The 15,555-nt window shown below is 33.1% G+C and overlaps 1 protein-coding gene across 2 annotated transcripts in view; it reads left to right on the forward strand.

Moving 5' to 3' along the window:
• Positions 1-6,113: 6,113 nt before the first annotated feature.
• The window catches only part of LOC119641152 (sex peptide receptor), a 134,706-nt gene continuing 125,264 nt past the window's right edge, over positions 6,114-15,555 (forward strand). For both annotated transcript variants that reach the window (XM_038039651.1, XM_038039652.1), the window contains exons 1-2: positions 6,114-6,243; positions 11,252-11,497. The gene's annotated coding sequence lies outside the window, so the exon portion shown is untranslated. The remainder of the gene's footprint in view (positions 6,244-11,251; positions 11,498-15,555) is intronic.

A 15,555-nucleotide genomic window follows, 5' to 3' on the forward strand; every position in this document is an offset into this window, starting at 1 on the left:
TGTCATCCGTAAATTAAACACTTTTTTTAAGTTTAAAAAAAAAAAAAATGAAAAAATAATCATTTCTTACGGCACTTAAAGAAGAGCTATAAATAACTAGAAGCAGTTAGTTTTAACCAATTGAAGATCGCTTGTTTCAAAAGAACCAAAAAAACACACAATGTGTGAAATTGTGCACATGCAAGCCGGTCAATGCGGAAATCAAATCGGTGGTAAATTTTGGGAGAAAAATTAATGACGTAAATTGCCGAAAACATTACAGAAATATTGGACTACGTTGCACATGTGTAGATACGAGTGGCAGTAGTTTCAAAATTAGATTTATCAAGTTGTTAATTGTTTCCAAGATCTCGAATGTACATTCGGTGAGTTGTTATTTTTTTTTTGTTAACATAGAGTATAATTCTTATTTTTATTATAATCATAATTTTTGAATCAGAATACACATTTGAGACTTTTAGATTAAGACATTTGTAACAACAACACTTTAATAAAATGTTTGTAATATAATTATAATGTTTTGATTCTGGCTGGCGAAGTAGGTGATCACCTAACACACTCACATTCACTACACATCCACTTACATCTAAAAATTTATAAAGATTCTATAGGGCAAAATCACTTTCAGGAACCCCCCAATTTTCGGCGAGCTAGTCAGATAGCGTTAAGAGCCCTTGGAGCTGCTTTGTATGTTGCAGCTTCTGCACGTTTGCAATGGCGAAGGGTTTGCAGATTCATACATAGTGTACGATTATAGAAGGGGCACGATTTCATTTTGTTTCAGCTGCGATTAGCAAATGAATATTCGGTCCATTAAATTCTTCACGGCTTATTCAGCGGTGTATAGCATTAATTCTGTTGTTGATTATCGCAGCATCAGTATCATATGTTTAAACTTGACCTTCTTGCCGCGTTTCTCTCATTGATTACATCATACCATCACATCCTGTACTATACGATATAGGGAATTTAACTACCCTGACGATCCAGTAATCCGGACCCGGGGCGAACGGAATGGTCGGAGCCCCTTTTCGGCCAATTCACACCTTTCTCTGAAAAGACGCAATATGAATTACTGTTAGATAGTCTAGGTATCCAATAGCGGGTGGTCACCTCTAACGATACAAAACTACTCCAAGATGCACACCATTCGTCCAAACCTTTCATGGCATTTACGAACTCCTTGGAACCAAAAACGCACGTCTGGAATTTTCATATTGTAACGCTATCCTTGAAGTGAAATATTGACAACCTTGAAATTAAGAAAAGAAAAAGGCAAAAAGGTCGAAAAATTGCATAAACAAATTCTAATTCCAACAACAACAATAACAGCCAGTTAAACATGCAGGAAATTATAATTGAATTTTAATAAAATTATAAAGAACAACGGAGAAGAGAGGTAGCTGATTTTACAAATTAAACTCTTTGAATTATTCCCAATTGTAAACAAATACAGACTAACTTTTTGAATTATTCCCAATTGTAAACAAATTCAGACGCTTACTCTCAGATGTGACCAAATTCAGATGCATGATTCCCTTCAAGTTCCATCAAACGCAAGGCAACACTTCAATTTCGTTCACTTGCAATTTGGTTCTCTACTGATTGTGGTTGTGCCTCTGTGCTAGTTGGGTACATGCTTTTTTTTTATTTTTTACTTTTTGATTTATTTATGCATGAATTATTATTTTCATTATTTTTCTTCCTTTACTTCTTCTTATACACTTGATACTAGATTTTAATATTAATAAGATTTACTTCCAAGAGTCTATTGAACTCGATTGTTCATTTATTTTAGTTGCGTTTCACTTGTAAATAAATAAAAAATTAATAAATAAATGAATAAATAAAAAGCAGCCTATGTTCTTTTTCAAATTATCTGTTCTAAGCGAAAAATCGAGTCCACATAAATTATATATATTCTTAATCAGAATCAAATCTAAACCGATTTAAGCACGTCCGCCTGTTTGTCTGTCTGTCTGTCTGCTGGAATAATGCCTTTGGTAAAAATTCCCCTGATCGCAAAGAGAAAGCCATCAAACAAACAAAATCAGATGTTCTTGCACGCAGGTTGGTATTGAAGTTGGACCCAAATGGGCGGAAGAATTCTGCCACAATACAATATAATCTGAATCTATTTCTGTTTTCAAAAAATAAAATGATTTTTGCTCCTTACTTATAAATTGCAACAGATGCAACGATAAAAATTTGCAATTATATTCAATGGGTGATTCTGCACCATATGTACAAAAAAGGAAAAATCGGCCACACCTACTCTACATTATAGGATATGATAATTTCGTCCTTTAATCAAAACGTGTGCAGTACCCAAAAAAAGCTCCATATATCCCATAAATATTATTGATTAGTATGAAATGGGAACCCCTCTAGACATATTTGCCAGTCCGTCTGTCCGTCATTCTCTTAGTTGCTGCGGTAAACGTATTCATGGTTGTAAAATGGAGTTCTGGAGTTATTTGCATCAAACATATAACTTAACTTTCCACCTTCTTTCCACCAAAATAGCAAAAAATAAGCTACGTTTACCCAAAATTGTAAAGTATGAAATTTAGTTCTTTCCTCGTTTTGAATTATTTTTACAACAAATATTCGCTCGCATCGAAACATAATTTGCTTACTTTCTTTTTTTTATTTGTAATTCTAAATTTTCTCTGTATATTTATTCAGCTTCTTTTCTGTAAACAACGTACAAAAGAGTTACAAAGTCGATATAAATCAAAGATAAAATATAAGTTGAAATGAATGATTCTGTTCACTCTTAAAAATTGTTTTTTAATCCAACGATATTAAAAAAAATTAACAAATATTAGCCGACTGACTGCTGCCACATGTTGCTTCAAATGCTTCCATAATTATAAAGACAATAAAAAAAATAAGAATAAAAAAAGCCGGCGCATGCCTATTTTTCAAGAGAAATTTTTTCATCATTTCCTTGAACATGATATTTGCAGAACGAAGGTAATACTCTATTCTAATTTGCAGTACTACGTTCCCAACAAGAAAATATGTGCATAAAATCTACACCGGTTTGTTTATTAGAGAAACACAAGGAATTTCCCATTCTACATGGTCCTTCGAAATGTAAACAATATACAAGACAATGAAATAATCTTGTTTGTTTCAAATCCACTTGTTTTTTAATTGCGGAATTTCCAGTTTTACGCGATAGTGCTCTTATCGTAAAAAATTGCGCGCTTTTAAGTTTCGCATATCGAAAGCCGAAATCGTTGCTTTTTTGAGAGCAAAATTTGCTTTGCTGTGTATTTTTATGCTTCTTTTGAGAGTAAACTTTTTACTTTGCTGTGTGTTCCTATGGAGCTCGTTTTTGACTTTTTTGAGAGCAAGAATGTCTTTGCGAGAGTAAAATTTGTTATGATTTCCTTAATAATATTATACAGTCAAAGTGCCGATTCACCTCGATTCACAATCATTTAAGAGTAATTTATATGAGCGAACCTGAAATCCACCTCGATCCACCACAATCATCTGAGAGTATTTTAAATCAGCGGGCCTGAAATCATTCACAGTGCCGTTAATAATCAAGTTGATAAAAAAAAAATTCTTGCATCTTTTAATTTTTAATATTTTATTTTTATGTTTTTATAATAAAATCATTTCCAATAAAGTTGAAAAAGGAAAGAAGAGCCACAATATGCTTTATTTATTTATTTATATGCTTTAGTCACTACTACTTTTGCTATTATTGTTGTCAAATTGCCAATTTAGCGACGGTTTTGCGATTAGCATAGAATGTAACGTTGTCTCTGCAAGTAGCAGAGAATTTAACGACGCCGCGCAAATAGCAGAGAATTTAGCTACTGCTTTGCCGTTTTAACAGAGAATTTATCTACTGCTTTGCCTTTTTAACAGAGAATTTAGCTACTGCTTTGTTTAATTTGATAATAAAATTTATGGCGGTCTACTTTTAAGCTAACTTGTAAAATTAAATAAGCTTAGTTCGCTTATTTTCTAATAGGGGTTTGCTGGTAGAATCGCTTTGCAATTTAACAGATTATTACATTATAAATGCCGGCGGCTTTGCAATTTACCAGATTATACCACTACTGCTTTGCCTTTTTAACAGTGAGTTCAACTACTGCTTTTTTTAATTTGTTAAGAAGTATAGCGGAAATTTTAATATGGGATGATCAACATGACAGTTCGGCTTTCGAGCTCTTTATAAATATATATTAATTATTTTCCTTTTTTCAGCTTTTTCCTAGAGAAAAATATGTTATCATACTTTTTGCATATAGTGCGACAAAAAATTGGAGGTTCCAGTTTTGTATGTGCTCAATTATTACAAACTTTGAATATTCTCTTCGAAAATTTACGTAATGAAACTTCATTATGTAGGTTGATGCTAACTTAGTGAAACACTATAATAATTATTAATAGCTTCTTATTTTATTCGTAGATTATTTGTTAAGTAACAATCACGTAAACTCAATAATCGTGCATAAATTTGACTTTTCTGATGAAGATGTTTTTATATATTATTTTTGAAAACTTTGAGTTTAAAATTAAATGCTATAGTTCTTCAGTTCCCAGATTCCTTCATCTTTATGCCACTTATATGGAAGTGGAGAAACGACGGTTGGATTCGACCACGGATCAAACGAATCTAAACGACTCAGGCCACTTTAAAGATCTGGGTGAGATTTTCGTTACTTTGCGGGCAGAGCATTCACGAAATAAATTAGACGGTTACGGCATGTGTTTATTTATTTATTTATTTATTTTAATTCTACTTATACATGAAACTCAACTAAACAAATAACAGTCGAGTTCAATTGGCACTTAAAGCAAAACTTATATTAATTAGTAATAAAACTTAGTATAAGTACAATAAAACAAATAAGAAGGACAAAAAAGAAAAAAGAAAAAAAGCATGTACACAACCAGCATAGAGCCACACTTACAACCGGTGCAGGACCAAATTGCAAATGAACCCCTAAGCCATTGCAAACATGCATAAGTCTGTCAACCGATAATAATATTTAACAACAATTCATTTTCGAACCGTAACGACTTCCAAGGATTATACGGCGTTGTGATAGAGGAACAAACGCGAACAAGGAAAAAGAATCGCAAACAAACAGTAAACCATTAAAAAGAATAACATTATCTTTTATATATATTTTTATATATATTAATAAAGCTATTTTAAATATATAATAAAGCTATTATATAAATAAAGCTATTTATATTTAAATATAAAATATATAAATATATATAAATTATATATAAATTAATATACAGCAACAGGAAAGGCCAGTTTTTTATTGAGAATCATTTTCAGTTTTATACGCTTACTCTCGCATGCACGCAATTTTTATACAAATACTTGAACAATATTAAAAAGTGTAAACAAATTGGACTCTTATTCCGATAGTTTTTTTTGCAATTTGATTTTCCCAATGACAAATGAAAGAGGTTGAAAAAGTGTTTGTTGCTATAAGCCTCCAACTAGACGGATGCGTTTGGTTATAATTTTGGTTACACGTTGCATTTTGGGTTATAAGAGAAACTAGTAGAATAAGAGAATAAGAATAAGAGAAAAACTTCGTACACATCGCGTATACGAAGTAAACTTAACCCCTAATGGTGCGTGCGCTACTCGCAACGTCTACTTGACGTAAAGTTATCAATAATTTCAATGTTTTCATTTTAGTTTTCGAATGCCGTCGTTGTACATTACATTCATAACGGAAAAAAGGCAAAGAAAAATCATGTCATTTAGTATTAATACGGATATCCCTTCCGATTTTTATGTTTTACGTATTGCGTGTGCGCTCATACACAACCAAATGCAAAAGAAAAAAGAAATAAATAGAATAGAATAGAAAAGATATAAATATATATAAATATAAAGAAATAATAAAGTAAAATATTTGCAGAGTTTACGCAAAACAAACAAAAATAAATATATAAACAAATAAATAAAAAAATTTTCTAGTTCTTCAAATTTCCCTAGGAGAAGTGAAAGTTTTCAAATAAAATGGGCATTTGAAAGAAAAGAAATATGAATGAAAATCGAAAAATGTTAAAATTGAATAAATATTAATTTAATTAAAAATCATTAAAGAAAATAAAATAAGACCAACGTTCGCTTTGTGCTTTTTCTTAATATGAAATGATATTTAGACACAAGTTTACAGGACATTAGCTAACAATTTCGTCTATTAAACGGCATGAATAAATTTACAAACAGACAGCCGGGTAAATTTTAATCGTTTTAAATTCAGACCATCACAATAGATTTCTATTCACAATAGATTAGCTAAAGGGTCTTTTTATCGAAATCTATTCAACGATAGGCTTTTGATGGAAATTAATGTAGACTCTTTAAATAAAATTCTTTACAGAAATTTTGTTAACTTAGTGTATGTGAGTTAAATATTTTGTACCTTAAACGGAAATCTCGCAAAATTAGTCTAAACTTTCTTTTTTTTCAATTGTTAATCGAGTTTTTTGGACAATCATAAGGACCGTTTAAGAACGTTTTAGAACCAAGAGACTGCCTTTCTACAAGCCGGTTTCAAAAAGGGCGCGTTGAAGCAGAAAGCATTTTGTTACTAAAAGTTAAAAAAAATATTTCTGTGTTACCAAAAGCAATCTACCCCTAAACTGTATGAGTGTTATATGGCCATATTGTCAACTTGGAAACTTACGTTCCTAGTTAGAAAAAATAATCAAAGAATCAAGCAGCATCCTACATGAATACAAAACAAAAACTCAGTTCTAAGAATGAAATTTTAAAGCACTGACTTTGTTGAGAGCTCTACCGCACTTGCGGTTTGAACCGACCTTCATTGAGTTATTAGTCGATTTCCTTCGCCTTCCCGGCAAGCAGGCAATATTTTAAAAACTGTATCACAATGTAAACTTTTTCGGACTTTTTAGTCCTTGATTGAGATCATAACAAGAGTTTTAAATTAATGGTGACAAACGTAAAAATGTAGTGGCGAGAAGATTTGATACAAAAATTTAAACATATTTCAGAGTATGACTGGTTAATTTATAAACTGTATTTTGAAATTTTTGAAGAAAGGGGACCACTAACAATTGTATTTAAGAAGACGCCCGTTAAAACATCTAAAATACAAATTTTTGTATAGTTCCTTCCTGTTATTTTTTCATATACCCTGCATCAATACAAGTATGTTAACGTTGTGCGGATATACCCAATCTCCAGAAGGACTTGAGATACACTAAATTTTCATTATATCGACTGATTCAGGATCACTTTCGGAATCAATCTAAACTTGCCTGCCCGCCTTGTTTTCTAGTGCTCAACCGAAAAGCCGCAATAATTGAAGTATTTGGATGACATTTGGTACACTTATATTCACCCCAAGGACGAACGCTATTGAAAATGGTGCAGATCGGACAACTTTTTACTGTAGGGTGTTGAACTGTAGGGACTATAGTGTTTTTACTTGTTATGCAACTTCTTCTTCAGATGTCCTACAATTTATTTTTATATTTGTGATTCAAGAATATCCGTCAGGACGTCTGCCCGTCTGTGAATTGTCATTCTTCTAGACGCAAAAATGAAGCTATCGATTTCAAAATTGGGACACATTCACATTGCAAGTTCTTGGGTGCAGCTTGTTATTGAAAATCGGCCAAATCTTTCGAAGGATAATACGCCTGCAGTATTACGTAAAGTGAAAACAGCTCAAAAATTGGTTGTTTGCCCATTACTCACAAACTACAACAAATAAATCTATAAAAATTTAATCATATATCCCACGAGCGATGCTGTAGTATCTGTACAAAAAATAGGCAAAGTTGGCCACGTCTGCCCAATATTATAGCGTATCAAAATTTAATTTTTTTTCAAAACCGTTATTATAAAGCATGAAAATGCTGTTCTTTTCATTTTGTTCTTAAATCACGGTGATAGGTATAAAAAATTCGGTCACTATCGAATTTTATTTTCTTACTTGTTATTTATTATTTTTATTTTTGTTTGTACACATATAAATTTTTTAAAATTATTCCTTTTAATTTGAACAAGCATTGTGCACGATAGTGGTTAAGAAAGGTTGCAGGTATAGGGAGGAAAGAAAAAGACCAGTACTATTTGTCCATGTTTTAATGCTGTTCTATATTGTCTTTCAAAAATATTCATTTATTTGAAAAAAAATGTGTTGACAATATTATATGAATCAGTGTAAATCGATGAACATTTTCTTTTTTATTGTTGTGTTATTGCCTGTATATAGACTGTGATTAAAATTCAATATGAATTTTTCATTTAAATCGCACGGGTTTATGCGGAAGTTTTCTCCTATGATGACATAAGTTCAACTGACTTTTGGGGCAAATTCTTCCATAATTCATGAGATACGCTTTGTTACTTCCATTTTAAAAAGAGCATTTTTCCATGCGCCTCAAATTTCGTTAATCAAGTTGAAACGATTTCACTGCATCGACGGAAGAAGTCAAATGCAGTTAAAGTGTCGAGGAACCGACGTGAGACGATGTATTATAATGATGCAAGCACTAAGATCTGCTTGCTTATTAAATGGTCACGGTTTTGTCGGCGACGTAACTTTATCTTGCTACTGAGAAACACCTTCTTTGCTGGAGACTTGTGTTTCTCGCAAGAAATTTTTATTCTCTAAAAATGATTGTTTAAACTAATGGAAAACAAGAACACTTGTATTAATCAATTATAATTCGATCTTTATCTCAAATTCTTTAATTAACATAACATTTTGTTCTTGTTGTTGTAACGTTCTCTCCCCTATAATCATTTAGTTTATTTTTATGTTAATCGAAAAAAGTCACTCACAAGTATCCCATTTTCTGATGTGAGCCTATTGTCGTCACTTACTAAGAGAAAAGATCCGCAACACGTTTGGCTGTGTCACAATTGTCTCTGCTGGAGGTAGGAACAATTAAAGTCACTTGAACAGCATTTATTTTCTTGAAAGGCTGCTATAGTCGATCATACATCCTACCGGCGATCCTGTAACACTTGTAATGAAAAAAAATTGCCCGCGCCTGCCCAATCTTATAGTGTATCAAAATGCGATTTTCTTTTCAACAAAGTATTATATATAAATTCCTGGCCAACTACAAATTTGGAATACACCTAAGCATGTCCGCTTGCTTGTCTGCACAACTGCTTGCCGACGAAACTGTGTAGTAGTACAAATTCGCAAAAAATTTTGGAAGTGACTTAAACTATTCCAAAGTTACACCTCTTATATTTATTACCCACCACCCTTAGCCTAAAAAAGACCAAAGAAGTAAAAGAAATGAATCTTCATGCTCTGTAACATGGAGTGAGCGCACCTGATTTCTTCTATTTTCAAAATAAAAAATTTTGTTGTATAGGCATGGCGGCGTTGTAGGCGTGTCCTTTGAAAAGTTTACATCCATTCCAAATTCTTTTGCAAACTGGTAGACGATATCTTCATTTTCGCTAAAGGGGGAATGCTTATCACAAATGCTGCAAAATTACACAAAGAGACAGATGGACAGACGAATAGGCGGTCAAGTTTAGGTGCATTCCAAATTTGAAACTGGCCAAGAATTTGTACACTTTACAGGGTTTTTGAAGCTTGTTTCTTTGCCTTATAAAGATACTGAAAGAAATATTTAAATATTGATACACTCTAACTTTGGGTAGGCGGGTCAAATTTTTTTCCATTTTTGCCCACAACTGTGACAACATCGCCCACAGAATATGCGTTCAAATTTTTGTGTAATTATTTGCTATAGTTTATGAGTAATGAGCAAAAAAACAATTTTTTAATCCTTTCGAAAAACAGAGGTGTTCTCAGCTTAGATGATGGTGTAGACGTTTCCTTCGAACGATGCGGCCCATTTTCAATATCTACCTGCCTGCAAGAATTTCCAATTTTTTTGCTAAACAGACATTACACAGACGTACAGACGGACATGCTTAAATCAAGTTAGAATTTGATGCTGATCAAGGGGCCGTTCCTGATTCTTCCTTCTGGGCGTTGCAAACGTTTTGACAAAATGAATATACCCCTCATCCGTCAATGATGGGTATAAAAAACAAGTGAGAACATTATAGTCGGGCGCGGTTATTAACCCTACACCACACTGTCTAACACAGTTCTTATTTTCATTATAGAACACAAAAATTATATCTTGTTTCTATATAGAGGCATATTTATACCCTACACCACTTGTGGTATAGGGCATATTAAGTTAGTGCAGACGTAAGTAACACGCAGAATGGCTTAATGTAGACTCTCCTTTTATTATATCGATCGATTCAAGATCGTAGTCTGAATTGATATTAACCTATCTGCCCTTCAGTCCGTCTGATGTCTTCCCATGTAAATTTGTGCTCAAGCTACGGGTCAAAATGAATTCAGAAACGGCTGCTGAATCGATTTAAACTTGCATATCCGTTTGTCCCTCGTGTTTTGTTGCTTTCAACCTATAGGAGGCAATTTTTGAATTGTTTTGTTGAAATTTGCTACGTTGTCGTGACTTCGGTCCGGATCAGACCACTTTTGCGAGTATTTCCGCTTTTAAAAAGTTGTTATATGGATAATTGCATTAAGTGAATTGCTGTACGGTATTTAATGGTGGGCCGTGTCTCGAGTCACTAGTCTCTGTTGTCCCTATGGTATTTTTAATTATTTCTTTTAAAAATTCGTATTAAATGGAAAAGTGAAACGCAATGTTTGCTCGAAAGGTTTGTTTATTCATTTTTAGAGCACTAACAATATGCAACAAAAATATATTATTATTAAGGAATAAAAATATATTCGACTTGGGCTGAATTTTATAATATCTAGGCCGAGTTTTCATAGAATAAAGACCTTTTCGCTGTACACATGCCTTGAGGTCATTTGCATGTTTTTACAGTGAGAATTATAAGACATACCTAGAAGTTCATTACATTTTGCAATTTTCACGTGAGACGATTTCTGAATTACATCCCCAAACGAAATAGCACTAATATCCAAAAGCAAAGATCGAAATATAACCCTTCCATGAGAAAATCACTGCAATTATTTTTTCTGTATTCGAGTTTTTTTAGTGTGAAGTTTCTTAAACGATCAGATCTACTATATAATCTCTCTTATATATATATACTCTCTTATGGTTTCGAAAAATTTCATCACTGGAAATATAGATAGAATGACAAATCAGTAGTAGCTCGTTGATGGGTGTAGGAGATGAAAGTTATTTTTTATAAATGGACGTACATGGCTTTTTCTTTCAGATTAGGACAAGAAACAATGTATCTTAGATATTTGATAGAAAATGTTCTTTATTCTAGTTGTCTATAAGTTAAATATAAAATTATTTGCGCAATTTTCAACAACTATTGTACGACTATCTAATCAACAACTTCTAAGACTATCTAATTGTGCTAAGACACATACGTTGTTCACAAAAAAAATGAGAAACTTTAAAGGATAAGAAAAAATGTTCAAGTGATTTTCGTAAGCAAATTACATGTTATCAGGTAAGATATTAACTAAGTTTCCACTCGTAAATTTTCTTCAAGTAAAAAAACTCTTTACTGAGTTCTATCGACTAGTTCATTATAACGGAAACAAATGCCATACTGAAATGCGATTTACTTAGTTACACTTCTACATCTAATCCAAAGTGTAAAATAACGAGCTTAATCATGTTATTGTACTTTTGTAAAATTCGTTCTGTAACGTCGTATAGAAAAATAGAACAAAATGGCAACTTTGGTAGATCCGCGAGTATCGAGTCAACGTTCGCGAGCTTAAATCTCAATGCGGTAGAGTTTTCTTTCGTCGTAGTTAGAACGAGTGTAGGTAGAGGCCGGATTGGTCATCTCCTTCATTTCCCCTCATTTCTTTGCAACCGTCGCCCTTTTACACGAATACAAAACGAGTGAGTGGTCAAATATACATAAAAAAAATAAATAAAAAAAAAATTACCTGCTCAGATAAAAGGGATAAAAGTGATTTGTCCAGAAATGTGTTCCTTTAAGAGGATAAGAAGTCTTTCTCAATATTCCCATCCTTTCTTTCTGGAATTGTCTACATGTCGTACGTACGACGCACTACTGCGTCTCGACTTTCTAAAATCATACTGCACGCCTTTCGAACAATATATCAACAGTGCTCTTTTCCTGATGTGTGCACGGTTGAATCAAACGAACACAAACCGTACTCTTCCTAACATCTTTCTGTACCTTCCTTACCCCTTTGCGCCTTCGAATACAGGAGACATAAAAAAAAAAATCAACTACTTACCCTAAGTGTTTTTATTTTTATATTTGATGTGATCGTCTAATCAATCATTTGACCTAAGCAAATGTTCACAAACGATTGTTACAATAATAACACGTTATATTCGAGCAAGACAACACCAACCCTTAAGCATTATTGAACACTCTACACTAATTCACACGAGTTTCTTCTCGGGGGAATCTTTATTTGAGAGGGCTTTCGAAAATGGGCTTTTATAGTCGTGGCCAAGCACAGTAAACCTATTTATATTAAATCATAATTTTGTTGCACTTTTCATCACAAAATATTAAAAATTGGATGTTGCTTGCAGGGGAAGAGGTTGAATAGTGCTCACTTTCCTCACAAATTTTCCATCTTTGTGTAACCTATCAAAACGCTATTTGTCAACGAAATATTAAAAAGTTCAATTTTATTCCCAAAATTACTTTTCCAAAATAGAATTTTATATGTGGAATTGTTGTAAATATGGCCCAACTGCGTGTTTAAATCGTTGAGCTACCGGACAGCCGAGAAGATAAGACTGCCATATCTGTGGCCGCAGCGCAGAATATCAGTTCGATAAACCCTACTTTTTAAGTAGCTGTATTTATATACAGTTGCTTAGACTTATGCTCGCTTGTTAATATTTTCAGCCTAAAGGTACTCTACACTGTGTACTTTATTTAATTTTGCTGCTTACTTCGGATTGATATTCTTCGCTGTACTTTCATGGCTTTGTTTACTTTGAACTGAAAAACACTTTACATTAAACTGCTTACTCTAATGTAGTTAAGGAATTGTTTCATTCAAACTTTTAAGCATATATTATTAGCAAAAAAATTCTGATTTATAATTAAATGAGGTACTAAAGTATGTATGTATAGTAGAGACAAGTGCCGTATACCATATACCTTAACGGGGCTCTGTAAAGACCCCAGCAGAGCAGAGATTTGAAAGGTATTTTCATATAGATTCGTGCGGTGTTCATGAAAACATTTTACTTTTGCTAATCTGGATGGAGCAGGCTTCCAAATCCAATTACACCTTAATTCTAAACATAGCTCTATTATGGCATGTGGTAGATGCTTTTGCTAGTTAGATTCGAATTTATCTTCACAGCTTTTGAAATATTTAGGTAATAACAAGCAAAATATTCGTGTCACAATTTATGAATTATGAATAACTCTTATACCTAACATCCGCATATTTTACTGCAGGAAAATATGTTGAATTGGTAATTATCAAATGATTTTTCTTTTTCTTTTTGCTATTTTTATTCTTTTCAAGTCTCGTAGATAAATCTTTTTTTTTTGACAAAATATACAGGCATTGTCACAGAACAATCAAGACTCGACTCGCTACTCGATTTGTTATGATAAATGCAGTTCCCTTTGTTATTCCTTAATCTCGCTTTGATTAGGAGGGACAAAGAACACATTCACACATTCGTCGTTCAATTCATTTCGACTCACTAAAATCCAAACAATATTTTTAATCGGCGAGACGTGGTTTTCCTAGACTTCTTAGAAAAACATATCCTTGCAATGGTCAGGATTATACATGAGTGATTCATTTGCACCCAAGAAGTCATATATTATCTATTCATAGGTAAGTGAAACAAAAGATTGAATGGAGGAGGATTAAAAAAAAAAATTTTATTTTAAATTAGGTATTGATCCAAAAAAGTACCATTTCCGATATAATCTACACCTATTACATAAATATCACCGAGCCGTTTTACTATCAAAAAAAATATATATATATATATATAAAACAAAAAGAAAGTACCAGAAAATTATACTAGGCCGTGAAGGAGTCTTTTGTCACCATCACCGCTATTCTAAAAAAGACAAAATTAAATTTCTTTATCCTATGATGGTGGCGGATCTGAATAAAAATGGAAATTTATATTTTTACGATCGTAAGTACGTTTGCCGGACCAACTAACAAGCACACGAATGGACAGACTACTAAGCACGTCTACAGCGGCTCACATTTGCCACTAATCGATAATGTGAAGACTTTACAGGATCTCTGAAGCTTCTTTCTGAATGCTGCAAACGTTTTGACAAAAGAATGAAATTTCAATATTCTACAATATTGCGTAAGCACGTCGGATTTTTTCAAATTTTGTACAGATGTCACAGCACCACCCATAGATTTTCATATTTTTTCAAAAAGAGAGGTGGTCTCGGGCTATGCTGTGCTGGCCCAATTGTTCCAATTTTAATATCAGCCTGCACACTCGGCCTTTGAATCTTTCCCCGAATTTAGAGCAGTGGAAATTCGTATTACAGACATTACACAGAGAGGCGGATGGGCAGACGGACATGATTAAATTGATTTAGAAAGTTTCAGCTCAGAAGCTTTCTTTTTGATGTTGCCAATATTTTAGCAAAACAAATACACCTCCATAGTATAAAAAAGAAATTATTAATAATATGTAATATTAACAGCCATGTAAACTTGGCCTTAAAGAAAGAGCTGTATGCATGGTTGGGAAGCCACATGGATGCTACGGAAAAGGACTCATTAACTATGAGTAGCCGAGTAGATAAGAATCGCAAATAGCAAGTCATTGACCGTTGGCTCAAATCTCAGTTCGCCAGAGTTTACTATAAGTGAGTGCTTAAAAGGCAAAGACGAAACACCTACGAACAGGACCCAAATCCACTCCTTATTTCTTTCGCTTTCCTCACTTCTTACGCGAACAACGGACGTCCGCTTAATGATTAATGCCGTCAGGAACGAAGAAAAGTTGAACAATGAAAGTCAAATATTTTCACATATTTTACCGTTTTTCAGTAGAATATTGCATATCATTATACCATTTACCCAACCAGCAATTGGATCTTCCACATCTTATACGAGATCTACATGGCGAGTTTCTGCAATCGAAATAGAATTGACACATTGACAGAAAACTACCCAGCTTAGTGTATAGCACTGCTTAAATATTCCGAATATTGAAGACTTGAAGAAAATTCTTTCCTTACTCGATATTCCGAAGTATTTTTTAGGTACGCTTTGGATGGCGTTAGCCCTAAATCGTAGATGTCCTGAGCAAAGGTTAAGCAGATTAATGGTCACTTTAATGTACAGAGTTCACACATTTTCCACAAATCCCTGCGGCAGCAGAACGTATATATACATATATATATATATATATATATATATATAACTGCATTTATCATTATGTGGCAAATATATATAGAAACCGGCTTTTGATTGTACCGATTGTTTTGCTTATTCTTTTGCCAAGAAAATAGCAAAATAGTGCTAGCCACGTTTCAAGCTGTGCATAATAGTAGTC

Source organism: Glossina fuscipes, unplaced genomic scaffold, assembly GCF_014805625.2.
Source record: "Glossina fuscipes isolate IAEA_lab_2018 unplaced genomic scaffold, Yale_Gfus_2 147, whole genome shotgun sequence".
NCBI classification, from domain to species: Eukaryota; Metazoa; Arthropoda; class Insecta; order Diptera; family Glossinidae; genus Glossina; species Glossina fuscipes.